The sequence below is a fragment of the Cervus elaphus genome, chromosome 9, assembly GCF_910594005.1.
Source record: "Cervus elaphus chromosome 9, mCerEla1.1, whole genome shotgun sequence".
Taxonomy (NCBI): domain Eukaryota; kingdom Metazoa; phylum Chordata; class Mammalia; order Artiodactyla; family Cervidae; genus Cervus; species Cervus elaphus.
Window position 1 is genome coordinate 102,921,840 of NC_057823.1, and position 22,600 is coordinate 102,944,439.

General features: G+C 37.6%; 1 long non-coding RNA gene across 1 annotated transcript; it reads right to left on the reverse strand.

Annotated features, from left to right (window-relative positions):
* Positions 1-2,512: 2,512 nt before the first annotated feature.
* Positions 2,513-7,117, reverse strand: LOC122700707. Its single transcript, XR_006342872.1, has 3 exons — positions 6,975-7,117; positions 4,906-4,918; positions 2,513-2,525 (listed from the first exon to the last, which is right to left on the reverse strand). It is a non-coding gene; the product is annotated as an uncharacterized LOC122700707 (long non-coding RNA).
* Between the last annotated feature and the right edge of the window lie 15,483 nt (positions 7,118-22,600).

Consider the following 22,600-nt stretch of genomic DNA (forward strand, 5'->3'; position numbering starts at 1 on the left):
CACTCCAGTATTCTGGCCTAGAGGATCCCATGGATTGTGTAGTCCATAGGGTTGCAAAGAGTTGGACATGACTGAGCGACTTTCACTTCACTTCACTTTGCGAGTACCTAACTAACTTGAAGACCTGATAAAAAACCAACCCATGATAATAATACTAAAAACTAATCTGGAAAAGAGTTATGTTCAGGCAGGAAGAGAAATGTTGTGTCCTTTATTATGTGATAAGGCACGACATTAGCCCTATCATACACAGATCATGTTAGTTTGAGCCTCCCAGCTTTAGCCTGGTGGAGCGGCCTCATACACAGGTTCTGTTCCTTGCCTACTAATGAAGAGAAGCCAATAGTATCAAAGACAAAACAACTTCCACAGGAAAGATCCTCCCTCCTTCTCCATTTATTACCCAGTGTTTGCACCATGCACAATATATCACACATTTGTAATGCTGGAAGAACAGTGACTCCTGGAAAGAAAAACTCTGAAATCAATAACTCATTGGAATTTGAGATAGCACCATTAAAGTGGCATTTCCCATAGAAGTGGGTAGATCCTAGGGAGCTTTGAATTATACATGCATGCTCAGATTTCTGTTTTAAATTCATTCTCTCCTCTTAACCTGGGAATATGAAGGTGTATTTAAGCTAATACAAAACTAGGGATTGTACATGTGTATATGCATAATGAGATGAAAGGATAGAAGATCACAATCTTGGTTATGGGTATAAATATAAATAACAACAACAAGAACAACTGGTTTGTCATCAGAGAGAAACTTTGAAACTGGCTACTCAGGAAATGGAGAGTATCCATCATTTTTTCACCATGTGAATGCCTAAAGTCTACTTGATAGAATTTTAAAGTGTATTTTAAAGTGTATTTAAAGTGTATTTTTAAAATCACTAGTCCAGAAAGACTCTGACTACCTAGTGTGTGAATTTGGGGAATAATATCAGTTTCCTGCCTACTAGAATGAATGTTAGTTCAGGTCTTCAGAGAAGCAGTGACAGAGAAGTGCAAGAGATTTACTGAGGAAAAATTACTTATGAGGGGAACATGGAGGAAGCTGGAGGAGGCAGGACAACCTATGAGAACAAGATGAAATGTGACGACTGCAGTGGAGAAAGGGGAGGAAGGAAGAGACATGGGAATATCCCTGACTGGAGCACAGCTTTAAGAAAGTTTTGGCCAGGATGGGAATATAGCATCCTTGAGCCAACATCACCAGTGAGACGAGTCTTGCATTTTGTAGAAATTCGTCTTTCTATGTCCACTTGTTGGCTGGGAGCAACCAGTGAAAATCATGGACACAGTACATATGTACTCAGAGGCCTCACTGGCTGGGGGAGAAATATAGGTTAGTGAGGTGAACTATAGCTCCTTGCCAAGGTGATGGTTAACAGTGAGGACAGAGGCCTTGAGATTAACTGCAGCAACAGGGAACCTTCTCTCTTTTGGGCCTTTGACCATGTCATCTGGTATATGGGCCACAGCAACATTCCAGATGCAGACTGTATTTCCACAGATCCCCAAGAGGCCCATCAAGTGCTGTGCTTCCTTCTATGTGACAAAGAATACCAAATGCATCCGTTTGTCTTTTACGTTGGGGACGGTTCTCAATACACATCTGAACACCGGACCCTGATAATACCACTGAGTGGCTTATTCCTGGATCTTTGTAGAGTTTGCGACCTATCATGTAAAGGCATATCTTTTTTAATTTAACTTTTTTTCCATTTATTTGTATTCATTGGAGGCTAACTACTTTACAATATTGTAGTGGTTTATTTTATATTGGCAAATAGTTGATTTGCAATGTTGTATTAGTTTCAGGTGTACAAGAAAGTAATTCAGTTATACGTATATATATATCTCTATTATTTTTTCAGACTTTTCCCATATAGGATATTATAGAACATTGAGAAGAGTTTCTTGTGCTATATAGTTGTTCCTCGTTGATTATCTTTTTTTATATATGGTAGTATGTATATGTTAATCTAAAACTCCTAGGCTACACCTTCCCTCCATGTTTCTCCTTTGGTGACCATAAGTTTGCTCTTGAAGTCTGTGAGTCTGTTTCTGTTTTGTAAATAAATTAATTTTTATCATTTTTTTTACATTCCACATATAAATGATATCATATGACATTTGTGTTTGTCTGACTGACTTAGTATGTTAATCTTTAGGTCCACCGATGTTGCTGTAAATGGCATTATTTCATTCTTTTTTATGGCTGAGTAATATTCCATTGGGTACTTATGACAAATTTTCTTTATCCATTCATCTCTTAATGGACATTTATGTTGCTTCTATCTCTTGGCTATTGTAAATAGTGTTGCAGTGAACATTGGGGGGCATGAATCTTTTCAAATTATTTTCTCTGAATATATGCCAGGAGTGGGATTGCTAGATCATACGATAGTTCTATTTTTACCTTTTTAGTGAACCTCCATACTGTTTTCTATAGTGGCTGTATAAATTTACATTCTTACCAACAGTAGGAGAGTTCTCTTTTATCCACACTCTCTCTAGCATTTATTATAGGAAACACATCTTACCAAGGCTAGTGAATCATCTTCTTCTTACTCATAGTATACAATCAGCATAATGTTGCTGATGTGATGAGTCACAGTGATATTCCATGGGGTTGCCAGACTGTTCAATTCAGACCAGGTGGTGCTAGAACCTCCTGCCAATTCAGGAGATGTAAGAGACATGAGTTTGATCCCTGGGTTAGGAAGATCCCCTGGAAGAGGGTATGTCAACCCATTCCAGTATTCTTGCCTGGAGAATTCCATGGACAGAGGAGCATGGAGGGTTACAGTCCATGGGGTCACAAAGAGTCGGACATAACTGAAGTGACTTAGCAGGTAAGCACAACAGAAGGGAGAGAGAATTAAATTATCCATGAAGCAAAACTTTAAATGAATATTCTTTACTTTCATATATGAATGTGAACTATTTCTTATCCTCTTTTATTGTCAGAATGAAAAAGTACCCACTCTCCAAATCAATGGCTGTATACCATGGATCTGAGACCTTGTTAAATGGTTCTAGTCCTTCGTCTGGCAGGGCGGCTGGAGGTGGAGCTTGTACATGGTTAAGTCTGTAGGAATCTGTGGTCTTTCTGCAAATCTGAGTTTCTGTAAGGACAGACAAGTGAATTAAATGTACATGTGATAAGGACCACCTCTGCAACTTTTAGATCTTGAGTGGCAGTAGTAATCTCCAACACCCCTCTGAAAAAGTGACATTTTTTATTTACTGTCTTACCTGGAGAGGAGGCAGCATTTTAAGGAGTTGAGGCCTGACCTTCTCCAGTCATAGCGGTTACACTACAAGCCAAGAACCACATGACTATCCCTCTAACTGCCAAATAAAGTCCAAATTTATGTTTGGGGACAGAAGAAGCACGCATTGAGTAAATCCACAGACAGAGTAGGGCCTTTGTGATTTAGATTCTAGTCAATATTCCTTTAATTTTCTGCCATGCCTAAGCCTCCACTCTCAAAATGGGACAGTTATGACACTTGGGGTCTTCGGTTATCCATGTCAGCTCACACTCAGATTCTGATCATCTTCAAATGTGTGGGCACTTCCCTTTTCTTCAGCCTTTAATGTTCTGTCATGCTGCATGACACTGCCTCCAAGGGAACTCACAACCTGTTCAGTCAATGTCTTCCAGTTGGCGGTGGTCTGAAAATTGGGATTGGTCTGAAAACTTTTTATTGAGACCTATCCAAATCCCTGTGTCTTAATTCTTGCTTTTGGGAGGATGGGATGTAGATATCAATTGGAAACTTTGTCATCTCCCCATCTATTTTGTCCTAGAGTCTCAGTGCTCAATTAATCATTTCCGCAGCTCTTTGTGGGTCAAGCTCCCTTCGTGGTCTATTTGATCATGCCAGTCTTTACAGTCATTGCTGTCCTATGGCTTCTGGATTCCAAGTACCTCTACTATTTTAGGGCACCATCATCTCACAGATATATCCAGCCCAGTTCTCAGCCAACTTTTTGTTGTGTCAGCCTTTGCCTAGAGAGGAGAACTGCCGCTGTCTTAGTGATCCTATGCACCTCTCATCAGTACATGCTGATGGCTTTGATAAATACTGTGATTTCAGGGCCTTCCTATGGAACATAACCAAATAGTAGGTCTTCGTACCTCTCATAATAGATCCATTCCAACAAATCTACTTGCCTCAGCCTCTTTATTACTTCCTTTACTTTCTTCCAGGGAAAATCAGGCATTTCCATTTTCCTTAATATTAGCCAACACTTTTCTCTGGGTTTCTAAGAGCATCTCTGCAAGAGAGTTGGCCTGGCATCCCAGCCAAAGTATAAACCCAAGTTTGGTTAGGACTCTCTACGTTGATGAATTTTTGCCTTTCCAGTCTTGCATTTCATTCTTCTGGTCAGGTGCTCTCAAAATCCAACCGCAGTAATACGTTCCAGTTACTGTATGTTCCTGCTCCTAAATTTTGCTATTTCCTATTGTATTTACATCTCTCTTCATATTAGACCCAGAAGGTTAGACCCATATAAGACCCTTATAAGACCCTTAGCTAGGTTATGGTAGGATTTAACCCTATATCCTAGTAGCCAGGAGAAGAAGTGGGGGTAACTGCTGAGGGGAGCACTCACTGCCTCATGGTGAGGGAGGACTGTGCTATGTCCTCAAACCGAGTAGGAAGTGGGATAACTAAATCTTACTGGGCAAGGATGGGACCACTTTCCAAGTTCTGTCAATTCAACATCTGTAGAATCATCATCTACTTGAACGTCCTTCCAGATGGCCCCCGTTCATGTTTCAGGGCCCCAGAAAAAGTTTTAATCTTGGCACAAAAGATGTGGTTGAAGGAGCCTTCAGATGTGTCTGGAGTTTTGCCCTTATAATCATCACATCATCACTTTGCTTCTGTGTCTGTGCTTCCACTCCAAGATATAAGGATCTTCTTTAACACTATGAGAGGCCCTCTGGACCTCACACTTAGCTGTTAACTGCTTGCTTATACCCCTCAGCTTCTCTGCAGAGCACCAGTACAGTGCAGAAGCCCACTGGCTTTCTTGATGCTGCTCCCTACCCTCATATTTTTCAAATGCCTGAATCATTGCTAAGGGCAATTTTCTTCCCCTGGCATACATTTCCAGGTCAGTAATGGTGATATCATTAGCAGTTAGCCTACTGTGTTGTATTACATGGTCTCTGTACTTCACCTACCACTTAGGACGCCGAAAACCTTTGGTGTCATGCATGAGCCTGTCTCTAATCCTTAGTCTTGCCACCTATGTTGTGAGCTCTTTAGGTAAAATTTGTGTTAGTTCAGATCCTCAGAGAAAAAGGAGGATGTGAAAAATGGGCTTATTTGTGCAAGATATTTATCGAGGAAATACATATAAGAGAACAAGGGTAGGGAGTCAGAGCAAGCATGATGCAATCTGACTCCTGGGAAGGAGACTAGGAAGGAGATAGGGTTGGGGATGAACAGTCTCAGACCACAGCACACACACCTCTACGAAAGATTTGGTCACACCAAAGGCAAGTCCGTGAACCGAAGTTATGTGCCAGATGAAACACAGATGTGTCCTGTATTTTGCAGGTGCGGCCTTTTATTAAATATTGTGGTAGAAGTAGCAGGGCCACCCATCAGTGCTTCCTATGCAGAAGATCTCCATGGAGAATTGTTCTCATTGCTATAGAAAACATGAAATTATGAGTTATGTTTTTAGAATTTGCATCAGACGGAAATGTAGGATGGGAAACTGTCAAAAGGGAAGGGCCAGTACTTGCAAGTCATAGACATTTGGAGCAAATTTATGACTTAGAAAGTATGGTATAGTAAGTGTTCTTGGAATGTGATTTTTGATGGGGGTGAACAGTGGAGGAGAGTAAGCCAGAGGCTTAGCTAGAGGCCAGATCGTAACAGAGAGTGGAAATAAAATGTGAAATGAGCACTTGAGCAATACTGGTGGGAGGAGATAGGGCTGGGTAGGATAGATGCCCTCAACTTGTTCCAGAGCAAAATCTCTGTGCAACTGGGTCTCACCAAATTCACCAAGAACTTATTTTAATCAAACTGCCACCGGTGCTCAGTCATCCAACCAGCAACTTTTGAACTACTCAAAGCTGACGAGTGCAGAGAGACTTGGGGAAACTGATATCTAGTCCTTACTGTGTTGTCCAAGTCTTGTACTGTGGCCATGACCATGTCCGTTTGGCAGGAGAGGTGTACGGAAGCCCTATGCTTACTCAGAGAATTCTTTATTTATTCATTTTTCTCATGGAAAGCATATTAGGTTAATAATGGATCACTACCATCACTTATTAAAAAGTTCTTTCCATAGAAAGTGCTTCAGTTGATAATTTCTTATTATTTCTTCTTCTTCTTTTTTTTTTTTTTTCTGCTTAATTCTAGGGCTTTCAAGTATGATGCAAACAACAAGAGAATCACATTCGTGTAATACACAGATGATCAAATGGCTTTAGATAGGTCCACAGAGGATCTATGAGTTTTTGAGTAAAAGAAACAATGTGGATGAGTATCATCCAGTGTCACCAGTTTAGCTATCACATTATCGCCCCTGGATTCATCTCACTGAAGATAAGGCACAGCGATATACAATTTTGCTTTTTGTCAATGTCAAAACAAGGTTTTCAAAGCTTCCTGTTGTTAATACAGTTATACAGAGTTTTTTTTTTTCCCACCCTTACAGACATAAATATTTACTACAGTATTTCGTTATATACAAATATATATACATTGGAGAAGGAAATGGCAATCCACTCCAGTATTCTTGCCAGAACTCCACGGACAGAGGAGCCTGGCGGGCTACAGTCCATGGGATCGCAGAAAGAGTCAGACACGACTGAGCGACTAAATCACTCACATATATACACACACATATATTTATGATATGCACATGGCACTGTACATACGTCAACCTCAGTCTCCCAATTCATCCCCCGGCACCAAGTCCACCCATCCGTTCTCTACGTCTGCGTCTCTATTCTTGCCCTGCAAATAGGTACATCTGTACTATTTTTCTAGGTTCCATGTATATGTATTAATATATGATATCTGTTTTTCTCTTTCTGACTTACTTCACTCTGTAAGATAGACTCCAGGTCCATCCACAAATGACCCGATATTGTTGTTTTTTATGGTTGAGTAATATTCCATTGTGTATGTGTACCATATCTTCTTTATCTGTTGATGGACACATAGGTTGCTCCCTTGTCCTTGTTATTGTAAATAGTGCTGCAATGAACACTGGAGTGGATGTGTCTTTTAATTATGGTTTTCTCAGGGTGTGTGCCCAATAGTGGGATGGTGGGGTCATATGGCAGTTCTGTTTTTACTTTTGTAATGAACCTGCATACTGTTCTCCATAGTGGCTCTATAAATTTACATAATATATTTTTTAGCAATACTCAGTGGATTTGCCAAGATGATACATAACACTTATCACAAAGTCGAGCATATATTTTTCTTTCTTTTCTATTCCAGCATTATCACTTGAAAATTAATAGAGATTTCTCTTTTCACCATTGGTATGTGTTCAGGACTGCTTTAATATAAGCTTGGCTATAAAACATCATATCATATGACTTGATGATATTTAATTTTCAGGGGCTTACTATCAAGGTAAATGTAAATATTTTATATTAAATATTCAAGTTGCCTTTTCTTTGGTACTTCTTTCTGTGGGATAATTGTGCGTCCCCGCCCTGCTGAAGTCAGTCATGGCCATTAGACTTGGTATGGTGTATGCCAGATTCAACACAGAATGTTTTCAAATGCCAGATCTTGCTTTGAAATTTCTCTGTCCTGTGATAACAGTAATTGGGAACATTCTGGGTGGAATCTGCTTTATTAGACTGGGTCCCAGAGTAAAACTGTGAAACAAGTTCTCAAATGGCATACAGCATGAGGAAGAAAGAAACAGGATTTAGCTCATACTCAAATTCTTTGTTTAAAATTACCTTTTTTTTTTTTTTTTAGCATCCCGAACAAAATCTCATAGTTTTTCATGGAAATTGACCCAAAAATCTTGGTCAAGATTCTATCCTCATAGAGTTGGTCTAACCTAAGAAGGGTATATAATAGATTATAACAAATTTCATATTAAAATAATGAGAAGTGCTTTTGTTAATAATTCTAGCTCACACCTCAGACTCTTAACAGTTCTCCTGTAGTTATTTGCAGTACCTGAGTTGCTGCTGCTAAGTCGCTTCAGTCGTGTCCGACTCTGTGAGACCCCATAGACGGCAGCCCACCAGGCTCCTCTGTCTCTGGGATTCTCCAGGCAAGAACGCTGGAGTGGGCTGCCATTTCCTTCTCCACCTGAGTTGCTAACAAGTATTTGTTTTGATAAAGATTTACACTTATTCCAGTAGTTGTTTAAAGAATGTGAGAGTACAAACACTTTAATTGTCATAATTATACCTTACCACTTTCAGATAAATGGCTAGTTTGAAAGGATGGTACTAACCACTAAAGATACCCAGAAGTTGATGGGGAGACAACTGCTAACAAGAATCTTAGGTTTCTTGTTGCTCAGCAGGTTATCCCGTGTTCAAAAACATGAGTGGATTATACTGGTTAAGTAATGGATTGATGTCTCAAGAAAGGATGACCTTCATCAGAGAGTTGAGGGTGAACAATTTTAATTGTCTTTTTTGTTTTGTTTTGTTTGTTTGTTTGTTTCATTATTGTTGATTGGCATTCCTTTGGTCTTGAGAAGAAATTCTAGCTTGAAAGAAAGCAGGTTCAGAAACACTAAACTAATAGTCATGGTCCAGAGTGTAAATGAGCTGGAGTGGAGGCCCCATGTTCCTCACCCAACAGTAGAAAAATAAAATACTTTTATTTCCCAGTAGAGAAATAAAAATACTCATATATCTAGCAGAGGACAAACTGCATAAGCAACGTTTCCTCATAGAGAGAGAAACGCAGAGTCATGTTTTTTGCCTGTGCCTACCCTGGGAGTTGGTGACGGACAGGGAGGCCTGGCGTGCTGCGATTCATGGGGTCGCAAAGAGTCGGACACGACTGAGCGACTGAACTGAACTGAACTGAGAACATCATGTACGGTTGTGAGAGCTGGACCATAAAGAAGGTAGAGCACCAAAGAATAGATGCCTTCAAACTGTGATGCTGGAGAAGACTCCTGAAAGTCCCCTGGACAGCAAGAAGATCAAATCAGTCAATCTTAAAGGAAATCAATGCTGAATACTCATTGGAAGGACTGATGCTGAAGCTGAAGCTCCAGTATTTTGGTTATCTGATATGAGAAGCCAACTCATTGGAAAAGTCCCTGAGGTTGGGAAAGATTAAGGACAGAAGGAGAAGAGGGTGTCAGAGGATGAGATGGCTGGATGACGTCAACAGTGCAATGGACATGAACTTGGGCAAACTTCAGGAGACAGTGAGGGTCAAGGAGGCCTGGCATGCTGCAGTCCATGGGGTCGCAAAGAGTTGGACACAACTGGGAAACCAAACAACAACAACAGAATATTTGTTGGCAAAATCAATTTTCAACAAATAGTTTAGAGTAAAGAAAATTAATATCTTTGAAAGAAGAATGTTACTTCTTTCTCAAGATGGACATCCTTTCCCACTGCACGCAGGCTAGTAAGTGATGAGAAAGGACAATTCTCCAAACAAGAAAGATCTATAGATCAACCTGGCAATCAGTGGGGTCACTGATCTGAAAATAGATGGTTTTACATTTCAATTACAAAAGTATTAATCCAGTATGATTTTCCCTACAACAGAAGGGCCATTAACAATTTCTCCTTTAATATCATCTTACTGATTATTCATTTTATCTTCAGGATATTCTTTAGCGCTGCAAATTGAAGAACACAGCAACATTTTCCTGGTTACTGAAATTGTCAGAGCATAATCAGCTTTATTTCCTCACCTTCATATTTGAGAGAGAGACAAAGCCACCCAGGTGAACCTACTTATTAATTAAACTATTTCCTGAAAGTGCATTTGTAGTACCCTTTTTGAAAGTTTCTGTGGTTCAATATTGGTGATTGGGGTCTTTTAGTTTTCTTTAATTGCGTGTAATTTCCACAAAGAAAATCTAGCTTAGTTTTCAAAGCAAAGTGTTATTTTTCATTAGAAGCTTATTTCATCCTTGTCTATATTTTTAAATAATTATTTACATATTCATTTTTCCTCTCTCACTATTTAAAGTGCAGACTGTACTCACGTTTTTATATGAAAGAAAGGGTTTTGAACTAGTGACCTTTAGATGCATTTTTAAATGATCTCTGTCTTTTCTAATACTTCACCCTCATATGAGATCTTTCTGGAAGTGAATGACAAACTAAGCTTACTGATTTAATCTAAATTCAGACTTAAAATAATTCTTTCATAGATCTCATTATGCTGTGGCCTAAACCAATAAATACAGCCCATAAAGATGTTTCTAAAGTCAGTTTCTAAAATCCAGACGTTTCAACTCTATGGCCCTAAAATTGATGGCCTTAATTCTCCACTTACCTTGTAACCCTGATGAAGCTGATGCAAGCATGATGCTCCTTGAAAGTAGAAGTGCTCTGCTTAAATTAAGGCCTGTGATGGTGCAGAACAAGTCATATTTTTAGGTGAAACTGTTTCTTAGGTGAATAAGATATCTTGATATGTCCATGGAATATGAAACTCAATTTCACAAGATTTTTCTAGTGCCAAAAGAGATTTAAGTAGAGCTCTCATTTTCAGTCTTAACAGAAAGGATAAGTCTTCCTCTATAGACCTCTGCATTCCTTGCCTCTAAAATGTAATTTTATCATTCTTCATAAAGGCAGTCATTCTTTAAGCCTTCATGAAAGCAAAATTACATCTCATCGCCGGTCCACTTTCTGTTTTCACTTTTGGAAACTCTTATCATTTCTTTTTTTTTTTTTTTTTGGCTTTGTTTTTATTTTTTTTTTTTATTTTTATTTTTTTTAATTTTTTTATTAGTTGGAGGCTAATTACTTCACAACATTTCAGTGGGTTTTGTCATACATTGATATGAATCAGCCATAGATTTACACTTATTCCCCATCCCGATCCCCCCTCCCATCTCCCTCTCCACCCGATTCCTCTGGGTCTTCCCAGTGCACCAGGCCGGAGCACTTGTCTCATGCATCCCACCTGGGCTGGTGATCTGTTTCACCATAGATAGTATACATGCTGTTCTTTTGAAACATCCCACCCTCACCTTCTCCCACAGAGTTCAAAAGTCTGTTCTGTATTTCTGTGTCTCTTTTTCTGTTTCGCATATAGGGTTATCGTTACCATCTTTCTAAGTTCCATATATATGTGTTAGTATGCTGTAATGTTCTTTATCTTTCTGGCTTACTTCACTCTGTATAAGGGGCTCCAGTTTCATCCATCTCATTAGGACTGGTTCAAATGAATTCTTTTTGACGGCTGAGTAAAATTCCATGGTGTATATGTACCACAGCTTCCTTATCCATTCATCTGCTGATGGGCATCTAGGTTGCTTCCATGTCCTGGCTATTATAAACAGTGCTGCGATGAACACTGGGGTGCATGTGTCTCTTTCAGATCTGGGGAAACTCTTATCATTTCTAATGGTTTCATTGCTCCTTCCTCCATCCCACTTAAGAATCTCTTTATTATTAACTAGACAGTTTTCAGAGCTGCATTTATTAGAAGGGAAAATAGGGACTTAAAGCCGCCTTTAAACTGTATTGTCTTATGAAAGATAATAAATGATTCCACAATCTATCAAATGTAAGATGGGAGAGTACCCTCAGCTGAGTTAAAATTAAGAACATTTTCTCCAAAAGCAGCATCAAAACCCAAGAGAACTATAAAAACAAAGAGAGAAAAAGAGCTAAAAACAATTCTAATTGAAAAATCTAAGAGTTACTTAGAAATAAGAATTTTGAAATGAATTAAAGTTTTAATATTTATTCTGGCACCATTTTATTCTAGAGCCATTATTTATTTTCTGAATGGCTGTATTTTCATAATGTATCAGATGTTACTTCAAATTTTTAAGCACCTTTTATTCTCAATCTTCTGCAGTAAATCCTGAATATTTTTAGTAAAATCCCCTCTTCCATTCATTACACCCAGGCATTAGCTCAGTCCCCCAAATCAAACCTCAGATGTTCTCTACTTATTTTTAATCAGAACAAGAATCAAGGACAACTTACCCAAAAGTACTCACTAATGAGCTTGCCGGTAATCAAATAAACATGTGTGCCAATGACCAGATATTCCTTAAATAGTAACAAACCAAGTACATTTTACCTGCAGGAAGTACTTTTAAAAGTCTGGTGTCCACAGAGAAGGTAAATATCACATTGGAAAAGGACAGAAATATTGTATGATCACAAAAAAACAGAAGTGTACTCATAAATCAGCAGATGTTAACCTCACAGCATATGAACATTGCCATTTGGGGCAAGCCATGATGGGCTAATTATTTCGTCCCACTGTTCATAACTGCCTTTTAGTTTCTTTTTCATTCCTTTGGTAACCAAAGTTCTTATAGACTCCAGATGTTTTAATTCTGGGGTGTAACTACTGATAATGTGATAATGGAAAAAATAATAAAGATTCAAGGGAAATGAAGGTGAGACAACTCGGGGGTTCCCAGTGGTGGCGGTGTTGGTGAGCTCCATGGAGAAGACACGGTGTCCTCTCCTACGGCTCAGTTCAAGTTTGGTCTCTCTGCTTTAGATTCCTGCTGCACCTTCTAAGCTGTGTGTTCATCCAAGAAGTATTTTTAAAGAGGAGAAAAAACACTGAATACTATCCCTCTGGAATTCTATGACTTTCCCTTAGTGCTCTTCTGTTATACCTAACCAGGACTACACGTAGATCAGACTGCCAGGAGACTCTTGAGCAGAGGACATCTCCCGTCCAGTTTAATATTCAAACTTCGCTACCATTTGTGATGCATGTTGAGAAAATAGAAGAATAGAGAAGATAACTAGGTTGCCTGAATTGTTTATTCACACCAGAATTCCTGAGAAATTCTCTTGTATGGCACATCCAGGTCTATTTCACCCATTTCTCCCAAGTGAGCCCATGAAATGCTATCTGACCGTGTCATGGGTAGTAGTAAAAGTCAAGGAATCTGATCTGGGAATACGTGCTTCATGAACAGTCATTGCATTGGCGTGCAGTTCCCTGACTATTGTATGGTCCAGACAGGAGAACTGTAAAGGATCATTTTCCGCTTTAACATTTTAAATCCCATCACAGTCAAATTCCATTCTGTTGGAAGCCTCTGGACAGGAGGAGAAGCAGATTTCACTACGAAAATGAGTATTGGCTTTATGATGAGAAATTATATAATCAAATTACTACTATCAATTCATTGCTCACAGGGACTATGAACCCTTATATCACCTTCCAATTGTCTGTCTCATTTATATGCTTTTTTATGTCATTCCTCAATAGATTGTCATAAGCCTTAGCTACATTTTATGGATTATCTTTATAGCATCTAAAATGCTCAGCTTCCAAGGATGATGTCGTATATCTCGCAACGTGTATTTGCAAAGGTACGATGCTAAAGGCATATGCTAGCATACGGGAGACTACCCGTGCCCACACAGACTGCTGGCACTAGCTTGCACTTCCCCTTGCACTTTTCCCTGTCTCAGTTATTTATGGTTAGTTCAGCACATCTTTATTTCTACCATCTGCTTAGTATCCCAGTTACAGAGCTGAAATTATTTTAATTAGACTTGTCATAGGTGATTCACTAGTGTCTTGGACAGTCAAAAACTAATGCCTGAGCTAGTCCATAACAGGTTTTGCCAACTGTGACCCTCCATGACTGCTGTTTATTAAAAAAAATTTTTTTCTGCATTTTAAAATAGAATGTGTTCTACATTAAAGATAGATGTGAGTCCAATTCCATTCTTGAAAATATAGAATTTTGTCCTTCGGGTTGGATTATAATCATTACATTATAAACTGTGCGAAATGACTAATGCAAAATAGCTACTCCCTGCCAATAATTTAAAGTGGTGGATATTGCTGAATACAAACTGAAGTGTGTAGCTTTTTCCATAAAGAATATGCAAATGCAACATAAATGGCATTCAAATGTAAATCACAGAAAGGTTATTATCTTTACTTTATATTCATGTTTACTATTTCTTTTTTAAAAAAATCAACCAATGAACACAGACGTACTTAAAAACAGAAGCAGCTATTTATGTTGGATAGATCTCTGTGAATTACTAAATATAATATTAGTGAAACTAATATGGATCATGAAGAAAAAGGGGTGAGGGTATAATGAAAAATTTGAGTATTTAAACTGGATGATACTGTCAGTTGCAACATGAGTTGTATGATAGAAACATTTTGACTTCTTTTTTATTTATTTCTTTTTTTTTAAATTGAGGTAAAATTTATATAACATAACATTTACCCCTTGAAAGTATGCAATTCAGTGGCATTTAGTACACTCACAACGCTGTTCCATCATCTCTATCTAGTTCTAAAAAACTTTATCATCCGCAGAAGAGCCCCTATACTTGTAAGCGGGGTGCCATGTCTATCTACCACCAACCTCTTATAACGACCAATATGCTTACTTCCTGTATGGACTTACCTCCCTTGGATATTTCATATAAATGGAATTGCAGAATATGTAGGCTTTGTGTCTGGCTTTTTTCACTTAGTATAATATTTTCAAAGTTCAGCCTTATCCACACTGTTACATGCATAAGTTCTCCATCTGTTCTTTGGGACTGAATAATATCCCATGGTATGACTGTACCACATTTGGTTTATCCATTCATCTGCTAAGGTACATCTAAGTTGTTTTCACCTCTGGGTAATGAATATATGTGTACAAGTATTTACTTGAACACCTGTTTTCAGTTCTTTTGAGTATATACCTAGGATTGGAATTGAAGGGTGCTTATTCTGGGGCTTCCCTGGCGGTACAGTGGTGAAGAATCTGCCTGCAATGCAGGAGACTTGGGAGAGGCAGGTTCAATCCTGGGTTGGGAAGATCCCCTGGAGGAGGAAACAGCAACCCACTCCAGTATTCTTGCTTGGGAAATCCCATGCATAGAGGAGCCTTGTGGGCTATAGTCCATGGGATCACAAAGAGTCAGACATGACTGAGTATGCAGTGGGGGTCAATGTTAGTTCTATGTTTAATATTTTGAGGAGCCAGTATATTTCATTTTTAAAAAATTCATTTATAAAACTTATTTTTGTAGTTCCAAGTGACTTTCATATTTTCAATTTCAATAATCATAAAGATCAAGGAGAAAATAGTACCCATACTTTGTGGATATAAAACCTCAATTTTAATAATTTAATATATACAGTATTGTCCAAAAGTTGCAACAAGATTATTTCTTTTTTTCACAAATCATACCAATATTTATTAGAGAATTATCTAGCTTACTTTCAATATACTAGCATTAAAAGAAAAGAGAAATAGAAGCAACCAAGGCTACATCACCAAATTGGGTTTTGACCAACAGCTAGACTTAAACATTCCTGGGAAGTCCAGTGACACAGCACATCTGGAGTCCCAACTGGGAAGAGGTCCCAGGCAGCGAGTCCACTCTGTGGGTGAGACTTGAAACTGCAGTTCGGTTCCTCTTATATATAATCCCGGGACACAAACTGACATCGTCATCGATCTGTGAGCAAACTGCAGCTCTGGTTTCATATTAATGCTGTCTGTTTTGTCTTGTCAAACTTGGACTGTTGTTAAGCCCAGGGCCTGGTTGGCCAGAGTCCCTGCCGGGGCTCAACCATCTACATACCGTGCCACTAGGCTTGCCCTCGCAGCATGCGGTCAGGGCACTCAGGACGGTCACTCACTGTCAGAGCAACGTCCAGGCAGGTTAGCAGCAATGCAAGGAGCCTGTTTTGCTTTGTCTCTGAAGCCTAAACAGGACTGTCTCATTTTCCTAACAGTCAGCCCCAGGGTTATGTAAGCTGAAAAGCATAGGAACCAGGCAGAACAACACCAGCAGTCTTATTCATTCTCCAAGTAACAGTGCAGAACGTACTGTAGGCTTAGCGAACACAGTCCATCCACAGCCATTGATGGAGTGTGCCAGTAAGCAGTGTTCTCAAACTCAAGAAGTCTGTCCCGTCTTTCGGTGGCCTCGTCACAGTCTGTCGGTAAGTGGTTGCAGTTATCAAAATTTAGATAATTTCTAGTAAAAATGAGGTAATCAATGTTTTTCTCTAAAAACAACAGGTAACACATGAAATTGGCACATCATGTCCACCCAACCCTACACCTTGTATGGGCAGGAAGAGTAACATTAAAATCACATTTGCAAGAGTGTATGATTTTGTTCTGTTCAGTAGTGGTAGGGCAGGTGAAGTTGTCTTGGGTCTCGGCTGGGTGATATTCTTGTGTTGGGACTTCCTCAGTGGCTCAGTGGTAAAGAATCTGCCTGCCAATGCAGGGAGTATAGGAGACGTGTGTTCGATCCCTGGGTTGGGAAGATCTTCTGGAGAAGGAAATGGCAATCCACTCCAGTGTTCTTGCCTGGAGAATCCTTTGGACAGAGGAGCCTGGCGGGCTGCAGTCCCTGGGGTCGCAAAGAGCCTGACACGACTGAGCGATTGTGCACACTTTTGTATTACCATTTGGGGATCCATTTGCTGCATTTTCAAAGAAACAAACTTAAAGCATGCATAAACATAGAAGAGCTGAAAATGTGCCTAGAATAAAGGCTAGCCAGGAGAACCAGGACCAGACATTAGCCTGTGATGTTAGCATTTCTCTAGGTATGAGAAGATGCCAAGAATTTGGATCATAAATAAACATATATATAAATATATATGTTTTATTAGAGAATTATCTAGCTTACTTTCAATAAATATGTAATATATATTTATATATAACATATATATAAATATATATGTTTTATTAGAGAATTATCTAGCTTACTTTCAATATATATGTAATATATATTTATATAATTATATAATATATATTTATATAATATATTATTTATTATATATTATTATTTATTAATAATATATATTTATATAAATGCGAAAATACCTGACTCTCTGAAGGCCTGTTTTGCCAATTTTCCCCAGAGCACATTGTAACTGCCTAATTCCTAATATCTACCCTGAATTCCTTTTAGGGGGTGTTGAAGGGCAGCAGCTGAAGTGGTCATGATTTAATCTTTGCAGAGGCAGCTGGCAAGGGCCAGTTTCTGATCAGCAAGGTCCCTTCATAGCCATAAAGAGGCTCCTTCATAAATTTGACCAAGGTTTGGGGGCATTGCATGGCCATTGTGTCCCATGGTGCTGGGAATGCTCATTCCCAGACCTGGCAAAGATTCCACTGATAGGCCACTCAAATCATCAATCTCATATGGAACCATATATATCATCATTTTACCAGTGGCTCAGTCACATACTTGGCAATGGAACAGACAACAATTTTCTGAAACAGGCCACATAGAAAATAATTTAGTTAGCAGTTACTAGTAAGGTCTCAACAAGATCACTTCTAAAGTTCACTCCAACTCTGTAATTCTACTCTTATAAAGTTCTAGGTGATCCATAAGACGTAAATGGCAAAGTCCTTTCTTTTCAATGAACAAAGTAGCATCTCCAAGCTATCCAGTCATGCTTTCACCAGCCTATTTTTTGTTGCTAGAAAGGAAAAAAGAAAAAAGTACAGCTTATGCCTCAGATTTTAGATCACCAATGGCTCGCTGGCTCCCTTTGGAGATTTTTCTACTTCATAATCCTTTTCACTCTTGTCATCCATGCTTTGTTTGTTTATTTAATCTCAATCCCATAAATTATGGTTAAAACTCATTAAATTGCATGGTGGGACAAAGGAAGGAGGTGGCCAGGCTTCGATTATCCAAATGATAGGAGCTAGGAATAGTTAAATCAGTGGTCACCTAAGATGTATAGACCTCTCTTTGAAGACAAGATTTATAGCAAGTTACACTTAGACCTGTGAGTACTGAGAGAAGATGTAATGTGTGGTACAAAAACAGGAATGAAGGAAAAATTGGAGAGATGCAGGGCATATCGTTCTTAGGGCGTTCACAATTTCTGTGTTCTGTTTCTTACTCAAGTTACTTTCTGCACTAACTTGATTTTTGGTCCATCTCCCTGCTAAACACTTCACATTTTAGTTCCTTCTGAGCCTTTAGGGGAGATTGAAAGTAGCAGTTAAAGCTGGTTATGCCCAATAGTCAAGGCAAATTTTGTTTACAAGATACTCCCTGTTACAGTGTTTGGATTGTCTAAATAACAGGCAATAAAATCGATCAGCTGGAAACCTCCTCTTGTAAATGAACAGACTATTTTAATCAGTATCTTCCACTGAACAGCCTTTCAAGGGCATTCTAGTTTAATATTTAGAAAGCTGCCTATAACCTTCAGATATAACCCATCTGTAAGTATTTATTGAATTAATGATCATGCACTCAGAACTCTACTAGGTTCAATAATGAATACAAAAATAGTATAAAACATTCATGCTTCTGGGAACTTATTTATTTGTGGGAACAAATAGGTTTGTGGGAACAAACCCCCTCGAGTTTTTTTAAATGTGGAAAGAATTTTTTATGGTGTTCTGGGAATAAATGTCAAAAGAGACCAGCTTGTAGGAAATAATTTGGGGCTAAATACACAAATACATAGTTTCAAGGAAAAAACGAGATCTTGAACTGAGCCTCAACATTTTTGAAAATGTGAAATCATTTATGTATAGTGGTTTGTATTTGTTAATCCCTTACTCCTAATTTATATCCCCCTCCTCCCTTTTGCCTTTGGTAACCATAAGTTTTCTATGTTTATAGATTTGTTTCTGTTTTGTATATAGATTCATTTGTATTATTTTTTAGACTCCACATATAAGCAATCTATGGTATTTGCCTTTGTCTGACTTATTTCAGTTAGCATAATATTATCTAGGTCAACCAATATTGCTGCAAACAGCCATAGTTCATCTTTTTGTAGCTGAATAAAATTTCATTGCAGATACATACACATTGTCTTAATTCAGTCATCTGCTGAAGGTCACTTAGGTTGTTTCCCTATCTTGAGTATTGCAAATATTGCTGAACACTGGGATGCAGGTATCTGTTTGCGTTAGTGTTTTTGTTTTTGCTGGATATATACTCAGGAGTGGAATTGCTGGATCATATTTCCAGCTGGAAATATGGAAACTGCTGTATCAGTTTCCTTCCATTCTGTTTTCCATGTACCATTTTACAATCCCACCTAGAGTGTGTGAATGCTCCGTTTTCTCCACATATGCTCCATTTGCAATTTATAGATATTTTGATAATAGTCATTCTGAGAGGTGTGAGGTGATACTGCAATGTGGTTTTAATTTGCATTTCTCTATTGATTTGCAGTGTAGAGTATCTTATAAGACAGTTAATCATCTGTATGCATTTATTGGAAACATTTCTTCTCAAATCTTCTGACAATATTCAGATTTTTTTTTTAAAAAATATTGATTTGTATGAACTCTGAATATTTTTGAACAAAGTCTCTCGTCACTGTATTGTTTGGAGACATTTTCTTCTGTTTGATAGGTTTTCTTCTCATTTTGTTGATGTGCAAAAGCTTTTAAGTTAATTAGGTCCCATTTATTTATTTTTGCTTTTCTTTTACCCTGGGAGACTGATCTAAGAAAATATTGCTGCAGTTTATGTCAAAGAGTGTTTCAGCTATGTTCTCTTCTAGGAGTTTTATGGTGTCATGTCTTAAATTTAGGCTTTTAATTAATTTAGAATTTACTTTTGCATATGGTGTGAAGGAATGTTCTAATTTCATTGATTTACATATGGCTGTCAGGCTTTCTTGGCTTTAAAAGACTATCTTTTCTTCATTGTACATTTTTGCCTCCTTTGTCACTGATTAAATGAGTTTAGATGTGTGGGTTTGTTCCTGGATTCTTTATTCTGTTTGTTGATCTATATGTCTGTTTTTGTGCCCACACCATACTTTTGAATACTAGAATATTGTAGTATATGGTGAAATCTAGGTTACACTTCCAGCTTTGTTCTTTTTTTCTCATGATTACTTTGGAAATTTGCTGTCTTTTGTAGTTCCATATAAATTTTAGGATTATGTTTTTCTGTTTCTGTGGAAAATGTCCTGGGTATTCAAATAGGAATTGCATTAAATAGGGATTGCTTTGGGTAGAATGGCCATTGTGATAATATTGATTCATCCAATCCAAGGGATACCTTTCCATTTCTTTGAATCATCTTCAGTTACCCTAATCAATGTTTCATAATTTTCAGCATATAGGTCTTCCACCTTGTTGGTTAAGTTTCTTCCTAGGTGTTTGTTTTAGGTAATTTTAAATGGGATTTGTTTTTTCTCTTTCTGATATTCCATTATTAGCATATAGAAATGCATCAGATTTCTATATATTAATTTGCAACAGCTGAATTCATTTATTCTAAAAATTTTGGGGTTGAGACTTCAGGGTTTTCTGTGTAGAGTATCACATCAACTGCCATGGCTAACACTTTTACCTCTTCCCTTACAATGGGGATACTTTTATTTCATTTTATTGTCTGATCGCCGTGGCTAAGAGGTCCAATACTATGTTAAATAGAAACAAAAAGAGTAGAAATCCTTGTCCTGTTTCTGAATTTAGCATAAAAGCTTCCAGTTTTTCACACTTGAGTCTTATGTTGGTTGTGGGTTTGTCATAAATGGCCTTTATTATGTAGAGGTATGTTTCTTCTATACTCACTGTGATGAGACTTTTTATCGTTAATGGGATGTTGAATTTTGTCAAATGCTCTTCTTGCATCTGTCAAGATGATCATGTGGTTTTTGCCTTTACTTGTGTTAACGTAACATATTATTGATATCAATTGTTTTATTTGCACATGTTGAGCTATCCTTGTGACCCTAGAATGGATCCAACTTGATCATGGTGTATGATACTTTTTATGTATTGTTGGATTTGGTTTGCTAATATTTTATTGAGAATTTTTGCATCTATATGCCTCATATTCTTTATATGATTGATAGAATTCCCCTGTAAAAGCCATTCAGTCCTGGACTTTTATTTGTAGGGAGTTTTATTTTTAGTTACAGCTTCTATTTTACTTGTAGTGATTTGTCTATGCAAGTTGTCTGTTTCTTCTTGACTCACTCTTGGCAGGCTATGTTTCTAGAAATTTGTCTACTTTTTCTAGGTTGTCCTATTTGTTGGCATATAACTGTTCATCGAATTTTCTTATGAGATACCACGTGTTTGTTTTCTTCCCAGTTTTCTTTCTGTAGTTGGTTTCTAATTTCATATTCTATAGTTGGAAAAGATGTTTGATATAATTTCTATCCTCTTAAATTCAGTGAGGCTTGTTGTTGTTTTTTTTTTTCACCTAGTATGTGATATATCTTATAGAATGCTCCATGTGCACTTGAAAAAAAAAAGATGTATATTCTGCTTTTTTGAATGTAGTGTCCTGTAGATATGAATTAAGGCCAACTGATCTATTGTGTCATTTAGGACCTCTGTTACCTTGTTGATTTTCTTTCTGAATGATGTATCCATTGACATAGTTAACATTTAACTATTATTAAATATTTATGTATTAATTAATATATTACATATTAAATCCAAATTTGACTGGATTACTGTCAGTTTCCCCTTTTTTGCCTGTTAGTATTGCTTTCTATATTTAGGTACTCCTGTATTAGTGCATGTATGTTACTGGCTGTAATAGCCTCTTCGGGTATTGACCACTTCATCATTAAATAGCACCATTTTTGCCATTCTACTTTGTCTGGTCTTTGTTCATTTGACTGAAATGTCTTTCAGTGTGTATGTCTTCTGCCCTGAAGTGAGTCTTTTGTAGGCAGCATGTTGAAGAGTTTTATTATTATTATTTTTTTTTAATCCAGTCAGCGACCCTGTGTCTTTTGATTGGAACATTTAGTCCATTGACATTATTGATAGCTAGGTACTTATTGTCATTTTATTCCTTGTTTTCTGGTTCTTTTCATAGTTCTTCTTTGTTCATTTCCCTTCCTTATGCTTTTCTTTTTGTGGTTTGATTTTGATTTGTAATATATTTGAGTTCCTTTCTTTCTAATTTTTTGGATCTCTCGTAGTTTTTTGATTCATAGTTAACATGGAGTTCATATATTTTGCTTTAAATCTGCTAGCTTTAAATTGATAATCATTGAAGTTCAAATACATTCTCCACAATCTAAATTTTTACTCCCCTCCTCCACATTTTGTGTTTTTTATGTCCTCTTTTACATCTTTATGCTCATCATTTTACTGCTGTTATCATTGATTTTACAATTTTTTGATGTGTGCCCTGGCTTATTTCAGTGATGTTCAATCCTTACTATATATTCTCATTTCCTACTGGGATTTTCCCTTTCCTGTAGATTCTTGCTTCTTTTCCAGTTAGAAAAGACCCTTTAATATTTCTTGTAAGCAACTTTAGTATTGCTGAATATTTTCAGTTTTTGCTTGTTTGAGAAATTATTTCTATTATATATGACAGTCTTGTTGGTTAGAGTATCCAAGTTCTCAGATTTTTCTCATTCAGAGAAATTAGCTTATGAGAAAGAAATCAGTTTATGAGAAGAAATATGTC